Source organism: Stegostoma tigrinum, chromosome 14 (genome assembly GCF_030684315.1).
Source record: "Stegostoma tigrinum isolate sSteTig4 chromosome 14, sSteTig4.hap1, whole genome shotgun sequence".
Taxonomy (NCBI): domain Eukaryota; kingdom Metazoa; phylum Chordata; class Chondrichthyes; order Orectolobiformes; family Stegostomatidae; genus Stegostoma; species Stegostoma tigrinum.
The window spans coordinates 29,524,055-29,538,414 of NC_081367.1; the positions used below are offsets into that span (position 1 = coordinate 29,524,055).

The 14,360-nt window shown below is 40.0% G+C and overlaps 1 protein-coding gene and 1 long non-coding RNA gene across 9 annotated transcripts in view; one reads left to right on the forward strand and one right to left on the reverse strand.

Annotated features, from left to right (window-relative positions):
- The window catches only part of LOC125457497 (cholinesterase-like), a 50,333-nt gene extending 40,399 nt beyond the window's left edge, over positions 1-9,934 (reverse strand). For 6 of the 7 annotated variants that reach the window (XR_009446656.1, XM_059651068.1, XM_048541752.2 and 3 more), the window contains exons 1-2: positions 9,829-9,934; positions 7,059-7,158 (exon numbers count right to left, since the gene is read on the reverse strand). The gene's annotated coding sequence lies outside the window, so the exon portion shown is untranslated. The remainder of the gene's footprint in view (positions 1-7,058; positions 7,159-9,828) is intronic. The other variant, XM_048541751.2, reaches the window with a different exon arrangement.
- Positions 9,935-10,001: 67 nt separating this feature from the next.
- LOC125457499 (uncharacterized) overlaps positions 10,002-14,360 on the forward strand; it is a 198,427-nt gene continuing 194,068 nt past the window's right edge. For both annotated transcript variants that reach the window (XR_007248651.2, XR_007248650.2), the window contains exon 1: positions 10,002-11,422. This is a non-coding gene — a long non-coding RNA (uncharacterized LOC125457499). The remainder of the gene's footprint in view (positions 11,423-14,360) is intronic.

The window sequence follows — 14,360 nt, forward strand, 5'->3', positions numbered from 1 at the left end:
AAAGCTGACGTTTCGGGCCTAGACCCTTCATCAGAGAGGGGTGTGGGGAGAGGGTTGTGAAATAAATAGGGAGAGAAGGGGAGGCAGACCGAAGATGGAGAGAGGAGGAGATAGGTGGACAGGAGAGTATAGGTGGGGAGGGGATAGGTCAGTCCAGGGAGGATGGACAGGTCAAGGAGGCGGGATGAGGTTAGTAGGTAGGAATGGAGGTGCAGGTTGAGGTGGGAGGAGGGGACAGGTGAGAGGAAGAACAGGTTAGGGAAGCGGAGACAGGCTGGGCTGGTTTTGGGATGCAGTGGGGCGAGGAGACGAGCTGGGCTGGTTTTGGGATGCCATGGGGGAGGGGGAGATTTTGAAGCTTGTGAAGTCCACATTGATACCATTGGGCTGCAGGGTTCCCAAGCAGAATGTGAATTGCTGTTCCTGCAACCTTTGGGTGGCACCATTGTGGCACTGCAGGAGGCCCATGATGGACATGTCGTCTGAGGAATGGGAGGGGGAGTTAAAATGGTTCGCGACTGAGAGGTGCAGTTGTTTATTGCGAACCGAGGGGAGGTGTTCTGCAAAGCGATCCCCAAGCCTCTGTTTGGTTTCCCCACTGTAGAGGAAGCCACACTGGGTACAGGGGATACAGTATACTACATTGGCAGATGTGCAGGTAAACATCTGCTTAATATGGAAAGTCATCTTAGGGCCTGGGATGGGGCTGAGGGAGGAGGTGTGGGGGCAAGTGTAGCATTTCCTGCAGTTGCACGGGAAGGTGCCGGGTGTGGTGGGGCTGGAGGGGAGCGTGAAGCGGACTTAGGGAGTCATGGAGAGAGTGCTCTCTGCGGAAGGCAGACAAGGGTGGGGATGGAAAAATGTCTTGGGTGGTGGGGTCAGATTGCAGATGGCGGAAGTGTTGGAGGATGATGTGTTGTATCCGGAGGTTGGTGGGGTGGTATGTGAGGACGAGGGGGATTCTCTTAGGGCGGTTATTGCGGGGGCGGGGTGTGAGGGATGTGTTGCGGGAAATGTGGGAGACACGATCAAGCACGTTCTCGATGACTGCAGGGGGGATGTTGCGGTCCTTGATGAACGTGGCCATCTGGAATGCGCGGGAGTGGAATGCCTCATCCTGGGAGCAGATGCGGCGGAGGCGAAGGAATTAGGAATGGGGATGGAATTTTTGCAGGGGGGTGGGTGGGAGGAGATGTATTCCAGGTAGCTGTGGGAGTCGGTGGGCTTGAAATGGACATCAGTTTCTAGCTGGTTGCCTGAGATGGAGACTGAGAGGTCCAGGAAGGTGAGGGATGTGTTAGAGATGGCCCAGATGAACTTGAGGTTGGTATGGAAGGTGTTGGTGAAGTGGATGAACTGTTCGAGCTCCTCTTGGCAGCAAGAGGTGGCGCCGATGTAATCATCAATGTGACGGAGGAAGAGGTGGGGTTTGGGGCCAGCGTAGATGCGGAAGAGGGGCATTCCTGCCTAGGTATCTTTAAACATGTAGCATGCGGTGTCTACTCTTCGTGCTTTTACAGAAATGTGGGTTCCACAAGGGGTGGAGTGCTTCATCTCCCCTTGCAAGTCCATTTTGATTTGGAACTCTCCCTCTCTTTCTAACTCTGCCTCACCTTAAGTAAAAATGCAGTGCTCTTAGGGAGCTCTGCACGTAGCTTGAGCAATTGGAAAAACTTGTTATTTACTGTTGATGGCTGCAAGTTTAAAAAAGCTGTCACGGTGATTAGCTGGTGGGAATCACCCTTTGGTTAGGTGTGAAAGAATGTCTTCGATGTTTGTTAAAAGTAGAGAAAGAAAATAAGACATCCTCAGCTCTCATAGTTTGCCAATTGCACCATCTCCCTGCTCTCTATGCATCTACCACTCACAGCTCTTAACACTCTGGGGTCACAGCAATTTCTAAGCCTCAAAATGGGATCAACAATGGTAAAAAATTTGGGAAGCACTGATCTGAATTGCGATTGCTTCTAAGTCATGAAAATTCGAAGACATAACACTTCATCCCTGAATCTTCTCCACTCTACCTTATTGGTTACTCGCCATAGACTCCTGCAGCTTATTTGTGCTCAAACTCAATGGCTAAACTGCCAATTTGACAAGTTGTTTAGTGACAGTCTGCAAGATTACTTAAGTTAGATCTGGCTGTTAAAATCATAGGATCTTCAAGTGTCTGATGTTGTCAGGTTTCCTCATGCTACCAAGCCATCTTGCATTTATTCTTTGGAGTCTAAGCTGACAATTAAGAGCAATTACAATTCAGCACATTCTCTAGAAGCTAAATATTCTTCTCCGTGTGCCAAAACCTAGAAGCCCAAATTCCAAATGTAGACGTCCCAAATCTTACATCACTTAATTATTCTAACTTATGTTTTCACTTCCTTAAGCAAAGCAACACAAATGAATATTTATTAACTTTGTGCCATCTGTGACTTTATCAATGGTTCCTTAAATATCCTTTGTCAAATCATTAACATAAATGAGAAATGATCTCAACATACGCCATATGAAACTATTTGTGAATAGGTCCCTTTCTGATGGTAACATTCTACTTAGGAACATATAACCACTTGTTCATCTCCGCAATAATCTTAATTTTGTCTGATAGTTCTAACTTTCCATGCACAACTTAATCAAAGTAATTTTGGAAATTAAAACATCATTGATTATTTTAAAGACTATTCAAGTTAATAATTTATAATAGCTTTTCTATACCTAATAGTCTTTTAATTCCAAAGGCATAATTCTTCTAATGCTCACTTCTTAAAAACTGGGAGCATAAGAATCTCTGCACAATTCGTGAATTACTGAATTGTAGTGCTTAATGCAACTCCCAGGAACACAACCTCTATACATGCAAGCCTTGATATTAAAGATAATATTTTTGAATTCAAAAAAATGCTTTGTAACCAGATTTCAATTGGATCCATATAAAATTATTACATTACTGATACGGCAACCAAAGTGCACAGGTTCTTTAGCCTACTGCAAGCAAGACAATGGAGCAGGGGTATCGGGTGGTGGGACGGTGGTGGAGACAAAGGACAGAAATGTGAAAAAGAGGGAACAACAAAGGGCACACTGCTTCTGATTCCACTGTGAAGTTTCAGTGCAGTTCAGACACACAAATAATGTCAATGTTATCAACTTCCTGTTCAAGTGCATTGGCAGGCCAAATACCATTACAGTGTAGACAAGACAGCGCTTCCCAAATAATAACCTCAGCGTCTTAAGCAATTTGTGATAAATAGAATGAAGTAAAGAAGGATAATCATATTAAAGTGCCTTAATTTTAGCAAACTTGAATTCCTCTTTACACTTGACAGAATTCTAAAAGGTTGACACAATGCAAACTAATGACATATTTTGACCTAACTATATAAAGGTGATAGTGATTTGCTATGTACTGACATGGAGCGTATTAGAGCTATATACGAGTAAAATTTTATTTTATCCAACATTTAGAACCAGGGAAAGACATCTATATTATAACCAGATAGTAAAATTGTTTTAAGGTCTTTTGTTACCCCACCCACCACCACCAAACAGTGCACACTGATAACATGATGAAGCAAAATCAACAAGTTTGGATACAATAAAGATTTTATTTAACATGAAACTGTTGCAGCCTTATTTTGTTATGGATTCAAAATTAATTCAAAGGATTTGGGCACTGCACACTCCATGTTTCAAAAGATTATAAACTGAACTTGTCTTAACAGCAAAACTGGAATAGCCAAATGGAAAAGTACAAAAATGATTGTGGGTGCTTGCTATTATACATTTTGGAAGCTGCAATGTCCAAAATTTTGTGAAATATAGTCTCGAAAGTCATTTGAAATTTGGAGCCAACAGAAATTATATCAATGATGGTCTCATGCTGTTCTAATCGGAAAACAAATTGTATGACTCAAACTGCTATTTGACAGATGGTTCGTTAAATAGATTAATTATATAGGTCGTTTGTATATTCTTTTCCATTTTTGACATCATCATAAGACATAATTTCACTGCCAGCTGCATCACATGCTACAATTTATCTTTTAATCCATAAGATCCTCAGAATCAAGTGTTCAATACAAAACCCATTCCACTGTCACAATATGAATTCATTTACTATGTTGAACTGCAGCAAGAAGGGATTTATACCATCATATGAGGTGTAGGTATTGAAGTAAACATGGGATATCATAACATGAAATGCTTAAGAAAGAACATACATCGGCTCTTATAGTTATTGTCCTGAGTGTCAGTTTTAAGAATCGTTGAGTTCTGATCTCAGGAAATGCATTTTTAAAAACATTTTTATTGCTACATACTCACAATGCTACGAAGTTTATTACAAAGCTACTTAGCTTTTAAAAGACATGCTGGGAAAAGCATAAATTGAGATGTCCACATTCATTTCAACATCATTCTTTCTGTCCATAATATGAAGAAACAGGGCTGGAATTAATTTTCCTCAAAAAAATTAGGAAGGCTTCTAAATTTTTTTGCACTTAGATTAATTCCTAGTTAGGTTGGCAAGTATCCAGATGCTATTTGTTGAACGACAAACATGTAGAATGCTGCAAAAGGTATTGCACCTAAATGTTAGAACTGCCAAACCCACTTCACCTATTGCAAATAAATAAATTGATTAGTGTAATATGAAAAGAAAAAAATAAACAGCGGATGTGTGTTTTGTTTTCTTAAAAGAGAAGGACAGCATGTGCATCTCAATCTGGGCAAATACAAAAGAATGTCAAGTACGCAATTACAGCACTATCAAACTCCCTTGCTTACATCATTAGTGCAACATCACTGATACATGTAAACAGAGCAGAAAGATGGGTGCATTGGAAGCAATTTGAAATCATATGAGATTTTTAAAATCATATTTATATGCAAATTAATTACATTACAGGTGTGAATTTCATTAAAATCTACATTATAAAGTACTGGATTCAAACATCCTGACTTTGCTGTGCTTCATTTTAAAATGTTATTAAATTCATGTCATAAAAACGTTTGACTGAAAAGTTGTGTTCAAAATTATTGGTTCTAGTTTACCATCTATAAATTATTACAACCAACATAATAGGAGTCACATCTCACATTGCTTTATCATCTTTGACAGTTATAAAACAAAGTCCATCAACTTAATTCATTAATGGAAGCAAATGTATTTAACAGTTTATGGTAAGTACTCTACAAAGTTTGATCATATTACCTTATAGCATCCCTTTCTGCAACCAATATCTCATTACTTTGAGGATTAGTTCTATTAATGCTGTGGGAATGGGCAAGTGTTGCTACCATTGGACATGGTCAGAGGATGTGATAATCCAGAAAAGGCAGGATGTGATTGAAACGTATTCAAATAATAGCATCTTCCACCCAATCATGAGCTCGATGACTTCAAAAAGACAAGGGCAGCAGGTACATGGGAACACCACCACAACCTCCAAGCCAGGTCTAGAACTGCATAGCTGATCCTTCACTGTCACTAGGTCAAAAGCCTGGAATCTCCTATCAGCAGTAGATAGACTGTTCAAGATGGCAGTACATCACCACCTTCTGAAGGACCATCAGGAGTAGCCAAGAATTGTTGAACTTGCTAGTGATGCTCACATCCTACGAACGATTTTAAAAAAGCAAAGAATGGGTGATGATGTAAGCGGGTTACTAACCTTAAACTGTGTTTAAACTGGAGAATTCAACACAAAACAAGAGTTTCAAACAAGAATCCAGGTATGAAGAATTTATTAGTGATAATGGGAACTGCAGATGCTGTAGAATCCAAGATAACAAAGTGTGGAGCTGGATGACCACAGCAGGCCAAGCAGCACAAAAGCTGACGTTTCGGGCCTAGACCCTTCATCAGAGCTCTGATGAAGGGTCTAGGCCCGAAACGTCAGCTTTTGTGCTCCTGAGATGCTGCTTGGCCTGTGTTCATCCAGCTCCACACTTTGTTATGAAGAATTTATTACTGACTTCCAGTGCAGTGGGTATGTTCAATATACTCAGTAAAAGCATATTATTGACAGAATCTTATAGACATGCAAACAAGATGGCTATAGAGAGATTTATGGAAGAATTGGACAACAATATTGGTAACACTGATCTTAATGTCTTTTGTTTTCGACAACCATTGCAGCAAGTTTCACAGTAAGCAATGAGTTACCAACTTAAAGAAGATGAATGCTAGCTAAAAAGCTTACTAAAGGCAAAACTTGCCTCATCGATATTCTGCCTTTTATTATACCATCTCACCTAAAAATCTAGATATTGTGAAATCTCAACAAGAAAACCAGAGCAGTTACTTGGTGAATCCAGCTTGCTACTGGTTTCAAATGACCTACTGTTGGATACCAGGCATTAGCATTTCAGAGCACGATCCTTTAGCATTGGCCAGACACATCCATGTCATTGACTTTCTTCCTACAGAGCTGAATATTCCTGTACATTGCTGAGGCTGCATTAACCCACGTGGCAACCTCAGACCAGACTAGCATAACGTGGTGTCATTGCTGCCACTGTTGTTCCTCAGGAAGTGAAAATCCCAAGTCTACACCACTCTATCTAGCAGAATCTCCAAATCTCTGCCCACAAAGCAGGCCGCTGATTTCCCTTGTATGTGACATCTGGGGCAAATGTCAGAAACCAACCAAGGCAGCTCTAAACTTACAGTGCTTATCTGGGTGCACAATAGGCTGTTAAAAATGGTGCTGCTGCAAGGGATGCTTTTGAATTCTGAGACATCTATTAACTGGCGAGTTATTTTGGGAATTGCTTGGGGTAAGATTGAGCCAGAATCAGCCATGATGGCTGCTATAGAGGCAGGTTAAGTAGGTAGTGAGGTGTGCTTAGTAAGCTAACCAGGAATTTCTCTCGACCTCATTGCAGAAACTACTCCAAAAACACTAGGTGCAACTCAAACTTTGTCAAAATAGTAGAAGATTCTGCCTTGGTTTAACTGCTAGAAAAGTATATTTTAGTTTGAAAGACAAATCGTAAATCATTTGTGAAATGTAACCGATCAGAAACTCAAGTGTGACTTGTAAATTCATTTTTACAACCTGTGGGCTTGCTTGATCACCCTGGCAACTGTTCACTTGTTTAGGAGGAGTACATAGGTTCAGAAATTTCACCAAGCACCGTGCTTCGATGGAATGCTGTCTAAAAAGACAAATACTCTTGAAAATATTTTAAAAAGACCTTTTTTTCATTAAAACAAAAATGATTGTAAATATTAATTATGTTCAATTCTGTCCAGGGGTTTCACTTGTGCCCCAATAAATAAAAAGCACAGATGGAAACTGGCTCTTGGATTAGGAGTTGTGCATTCATATGTTAAAACTACAAATAAATGCTTATTCAACTGGGTAAATCTCTCTTTCTAACATTCACAATTTAGCTTTTTGGATTATTTGATGGATGAATTCAAAATTATTTCAGATTGGACAAGATTGATGGAAACACAATGTTTAAGTGGTTGTCAGTTCCGGAACAAGGTGCATTGAAATATGATCAATAATCCTGGTGGGAATATTTTCTTTTTGTCTTGCGCCCTAATCCCAAACCCATATAACATATTAATCAACATTTATTAGAGACTTTACCAAACAAAATAACAAGTACATTCATAGTTTGTGCAACAATGACCCATTTGAACTATCCATAATTGTAAAACCACTTTCTAATCAAGAGCATTGTGCTTGCCAACATACCATTCATAATATTATACCAACATATCAAATAAAACTACAGTCGTCTTTCTTCAATGTCTCATTGAAGTAACTTCTTTATGTGTGAGCATAGATATTGTGTGCTTTACATGGCTATTTGAATGATAGGGTACTTCACCATTTTTCGAGGTTCACCCAACTGAAAATTGATATCATATAGTAATTAAGGGCAGGCACTCTGACTGTTTTTTTCCAACACTGCATTGGGAAACGAACATTAATTATATTATTATTTAGTATATTAATTAGAAAAAAATCTTAATGATAACCTATTGACTTGCAGCAAACATGTCAGTATCTCATTATTCGACAAATTTGATCATTCAACTATTTTTACATGCACTTTTTGCAGATTAGCAGTTCACAGGTTGCATGGACACTACAATTTGACACCACAACTATAAACATGAATTAGTGATGTTTTCCTGGATTAAAAGGTACTCATCATATCATCCTGTTATATTCCATTTGAATAATAATTTTCTTTCGTATACATTATTGCAAAATCAATTCTTCCTCACTTTCCACTGGTGAGTAACAGACAGGTAGATGAATCACATTTCGGCTTCCATTACAAGTTTCATGGAAGAGGTCTTAACTCAAAACTCAGGGGTTATACATAGCTTGAGGAGTACCAATTGCCATAAATGCAGGATATTGTTCAATTCCTTTGGCCACTTTACACGTGCAACATTTTTTATTCATTCACAAGACAAACACATCGCTAGCTAAATTAGCCTTCATAACATTTAAGCAGACCAAAACTATTCACAGTATTCTAGGTGTGGTCTGAACAGTGCCTTGTATAGCTTTTGCATGACTTCCCCAATTTTGCTTTACTCATTCACAGGATGTTGGCATCTCTGGTTAGGCTTGCATTAATTCCCATCTCTGATTGGTCAGAGGGCAGTTAAGAGTTAAACACATTGACAGTCTGGAGTCACACGCATGGCAGACTGTGTAAGTAAGGATGCCTATTTACTTCCCTAAAGGACATTAGTGAACCAGATGGGGTTTTCTGGCAATTGACAATGAAATCATGGTCATCATTAGTCTCTTCATTCCAGACATTTTTTTAAAATTCAAACCCAGGTCCCCAAAATATTAGCTTCCTCTCTGGATTAACAGTGATAACTCAAGTAGACCGTTACATCCCTCCCTTTCCACAGTAATCAAATCTGGAGTGGGTCTTGAACACAAAGATGCCCACAACACCACACAACTTCCTCCAAAGATTTATGCCAATTTAAAAGAAATCAATGCACTATCATTTACTGTGAAATTAATGCTATGGAAAAAAAATTCTAAAAGTTTGCAAACGTCATAAATTGCTTTCTAAATATTTTTTATTAGAAATTCACTTCGGCAATATTTTGATCAGGAATATAAATGTTTAACCTGAAAATGTTGATCAGCAACTTGTATTATTGCTGGAAAACAAAAGTGACAAAGTTTGTCCAAATTGACAAATATAGCCTGGTGATGTTTCTATCATTCGTATCGTTCGAAGCCATTAGGTTTAAGCTTTGTTTGCAAATACAGAAAAGTAACATCTGCGTGAATATACAAACGTATACTGTGTAAATACGTAAATTTGTTGCTTTTTGTTGCATCCTCAAACAGAAGGGCACGGAAGGTTTACACCGGGCTGTGCCAGTATGTTTACAACACAGTGCATAGTCCGACCTCATTTTAGGTCAAATTTCACTGCTGTTGAAATCAACACAGTAACTTCAGGTGGAAGGCTTAACTCTTGTGCGGCAGTGAACCATGAGCAGAAATGGTCCAAGTCAGTCTCTCCCGCTCTCTCGGTTCCCAGGGTGTGATTAAAAGGGTCAGGTTGCTAGGCAACGTACTAAAGCACAGAAGGATCCCACGGTGACCCTTCGGGACGTCAGTAATTACCCGGCAGTTCTCCATCGGAAACGGCGATTTTTAATTCTTCCAAAATAGAGATAGAAGAAGACTGAAATTTGTCCACGCACTGCCCTGACAAGTGGCCAGCCAAGGTTGACGGTGAGAGTAGCGGAACTAACATTGGCCAGGCGCCGGTCACTAATCCCTACTCCCCATTCCCAGCACAAAACCCCTGACCACCTACCTTCGTGTAGTACGCCCTCGCCGCCCGGCCTCACGCTCAGTGATGACGCGCTGAGCTGCCGGCCCGTCTCCGCGCGACCCTGACGACTCACGCGCAGCTTCCCCCGTCCCCGCGCAGCGCAAGCACGCCCCCCCCCGACTCGCAACAGCTGCGCCGCGCGCATTCCCCCGGGTGCAAGCCGGCGACATCGCGGCGCTGGTGGGTGGTCGGTCCAGGTTTCTGTTGGATGGGAGAGCATAACATCCCGAAGAGAAAACGTACACAAACAGATCAGGAAGAGACGGAACAACCAACATCGCGTTTTAAGGCTGTTACAACCTCCGACTTCACTCTGGGTCCATGTGGGAATTTTAAAATTAACTTTGATTGAGTAGAATGCTGGCTTCAGTGAGAGGTTGCTGTTACACTCAAATGCTGACTATCGCTGAGGACGTGTACCGGGACTACTGACGTGATTTAGGCAGAATAATATTCAGGCAAACAAAACTGCTTTTCGAAATGGTATAAGCACGTAGGTTCTCCGTGTTTTGGGATATATAAGGTGCACACAGTGGTTTCGGGTATCTGCACGTTTTGCTCTAGAGAAGTATCAGCAGTGTATCTGAAAGATTAGGCAAGTCACTGTACAATTAAATGTTGAACACGTGCCCCAGAATATCACTTAGAGCCCCTCTACCACCACTGAAGGACGCTTGAATGTAAATTAGGAATCAAGATCTAAATCCATGACCTCCACCTGCTTGCGATAACTTTGGGCTGCGCCTCTGTCCCATCAATTCTTCATGCCGATACAGCCACTTCAAAGGCACAGGCAAAACTTCTGTTGATGGCCTTACAAATAAGGATTGCTTGAATTCCTGAGGTCTCAAGGGAAACTACAATGTTTGTACAGTGATAATGGGAACTGCAGATGCTGGAGAATCCAAGATAACAAAGTGTGGAGCTGGATGAACACAGCAGGTCAAGCAGCATCTCAGGAGCACAAAAGCTGACGTTTTGGGCCTAGACCCTTCATCAGAGTAGAGTACTCGCTTTGGATCTGACACATATCTCAAAGAATCCAGCTACGCTACGCTCAAGTGAAGGTCACAGTAGCAGACTACAAGACATTAGCAATGTGCTCTGACAGAAGTACAGAAGTGTGAGGATAAAACCAATGTATTGTTGCAAAAGAGCACATAACATACGGATGCCAATGGATTTAAATCAAAGCAAAAATGTTGACTTGGAGCCAAGGAGAGTAGTGAGGTTAATTCTCCAACCAAAATCTTAATTTAGCATGCCATCAAAATTTCATGAATGGCGAGGAAGAATATTTCCTTCCTTCATTCCTTCCTCTCAATGGCTTCCAGGATAAATGTGATGTGCTGCATGCTCTGTTTTCCACTTTTGGCTAATTTGCCTGCCACTATCATTTTTGCCTCCAGCATCAACATCGGCCACTCTCACCACCCCATCTCCTCGCCAATGTCCAAATGATCCCCAGAGGAGGGCCCCAAGAAACAAGTTAAATCAGGTTGCCCAAAAGCAACATCAACTTCAGCAGTACTCAATGCAATTACTTTCTGAATCCACCTGAGCTGTTATACAACAGGTAAGATGGCATTATTTCCCAACAACATCTTATTTGGTTATGTTCATTCAATACAGCACATAGCCTGAGGAAATTCTGCTATGTGTTGTCTCATTGATAAGGCATATTGGTAGTAATAGCTGACCAGGAATCTCTTCCGTTCTTGCCTTCACATGATGGAAAGATTAGCAGATTGGTGAATAATGTGCATCATGAATGCTCCTCCATGGCTAATTAGTGCCTGAATGGGACTTGAACCTGAAGCACCTGACTCAGACAGATGTACTACTCACTGAACCACAAGACCACCTCTATAAAACTACACTACAAATTAAATTTACAGTAAAGTAATAGTACCATGAGTTTCTTATTTATTTAACACTTATAATGTATACATGTGATAAAATATTGCAGTAGATCATATTGTAATGAGGTATGCATGAATACACTAGGTGTCTGCAGAATGTCTGTGAATTGCAAATTTGTATGGATTATTTAGCTCCCTTTTAGTCTTTTTGAGTGCTCCAATTTAAAAAAATAACTTCGGTAAAGCTTTAGTAATAAACAAGATTATGTTTATTTTATTACACAACTATTTCTGAAAGTTACTAAATTAAAAAGATATAGTTATTAGACTAAATATGAGTATAAAGATCAAAGCAGGCACAGATATGGAAGTCCTTAGTTTAAGTTAGTTGAATGATAGTGTCCCTAAAAATCAGAACCTTAAGTGAGCCAACTGAAGGTAAGTCAAGTGGCACTTCGATTCCTATGGGGCTAGGGCATTCCAAAGCAAAAAAAAGTACTTTATATGCAAAAAAAAGACTTTAAAATGGCCAAATTCCAACTGGTAACTCAAATAACCATTAATTTAAGGTTTTGGAGTACATTTGTAGCTTGGGTTGAGGTTGGTTGGCTCACTGAGCTGATTTGTTGTTCTGTGGTTCCTGATGTAAAGTAGCATGATAAGTGTGACGGGGCGTGTAGTATCTTCCTGATGTTATTTGTATAGACATCTTCTGATCTTGATTTCCAAAAAACTGGATCAAAGAAACCAGCTCGGCGAGCTGACCAACCTCAACACCCACAACCCAAGTTACAAATCTACTCCAAAACCTTAGAGTTGTGTGGTTCAATGAAATTAAAATGCAACAACTCAAGGGTGTAACTTTGGTTTCATTCAAAAAAAATTCTATCTTTATAGGTAAAATCATTTTAGCTAAATTTATCATTGTTGCTGTTTGTGAAATTGTCAAGGAATGATAACTAAAAAGAAGGCATGTCTTGACTTCTTACCACTGCTAGTACATTAGAATGGCATACTCCAACCAGAGTATGCTCTGCATTTCTGAAGAAGCTGGGATCAGAGTACTTGGCAGAAATGTGGAGCACTGTCAGGGCGGAGAAAAGTAGGAGTGGCAATCTGACGATGATCGCGGCTTTGTAGAGGATGTAAGCCTGTTAATGTGAATGAAAGCTGGATTTAGAACATAGAACATAGAACAGTACAGCACAGTACAGGCCCTTCGGCCCACGATGTTGTACCGACCTATTATCCTACTAAGATCAATCTACTCTGCACACCCTATATTTTACTATTCTTAAATGTATATTAATGTTTTGCATATATTTATTGTTTGATATCCACGCTAATGTGTATTGTTAATAGCAAGTTAACTGTTAACAAAGCACAACATCGCAAATGATCACAAAACAGAAATTCAGTATGTCATATTGGGACTTTCCGTCCAAAATTCTTTATGCAGGCTGGCTCTGACTTGTATTAAAACATTAAATGTAGTAAAAACAATTGATTTAGTGACAGTAATAGTGCAAAATTAGTCCAAACCAACAATGAGAAACAAGCTTTCAGTAAACAAGAGCGCATTTTTCTATGTACTTGATCTTCTTTCTATTGAAACCTTTTGGAAATGTATTTCATTGTCTCACCATCATCTTTACTTTGTTTCAAACTAAGATTGGACAAATGTTTTGAACCGAATGGAGAATAGAAACTGATATAGTGAAGAATAAACTCCAAGCTTGTTTCTCAGTATTAAAGACAATTTCACCCTCTGAATGTACAATTGGCTCCTTTTGTAATATTTAAAAATGAGTTATAGATGTGATGTTTATTACCAAGTCAGATTCATCTTCCTCCTTCTGTGATGCATGCTCCTTTTTCCAGCACTTCATCTTCCATGTTTCCCCATATACTATACCTCAAGCAACACCCTAAATTTGTCACTGAGGCTTCCTTTCTCCCTTCTTTCTCAATCGCTGCATTAGGTGAATGCTAATTGCTGATTTCAAGCTTCAATTGGCTTTTCTTTGTTTTTATCCCCTCAGATCACTGCTATTCTGTTTCACAAAACTTTTTACACCATATAAACTCTGTTATCTATATTTGCTGATATCCAACAGCCTTAACATCCCCTATGTGCTGTGCACTCCCATGATCTTTGTCACAGACAAGTTTATTCCCATTCACTTCTTTGTATCCTTCCCTAGTTATATCCTACAACATTCATACTTTCTTCTGTGCTTGCTGCAGAAGGAGCTTTCTCATAGTTTACTAATCTATATTGTTATGTCCAGGTGAGGAGGAGGAATTGTCTTCCCATCGTTAACGTCCACTCGGCTGGTTGTGATTAATATTAGAACATAGAACATTACAGCACAGTACAGGCCCTTCGGCCCTCGATGTTGTGCCGATCTGTCATACCGATCTCAAGCCAATCTAACCTACACTATTCCATGTACGTCCATATGCTTGTCCAATGACGACTTAAATGTACCTAAAATTGGCGAATCTACTACCGTTGCAGGCAAAGCATTCCATTCCCTTACTACTCTCTGAGTAAAGAAACTACCTCTGACATCTGTCCTATATTTTTCACCCCTCAATTTAAAGCTATGCCCCCTCGTGCTCGCCGTCAGCATCCTAGGAAAAAGGCTC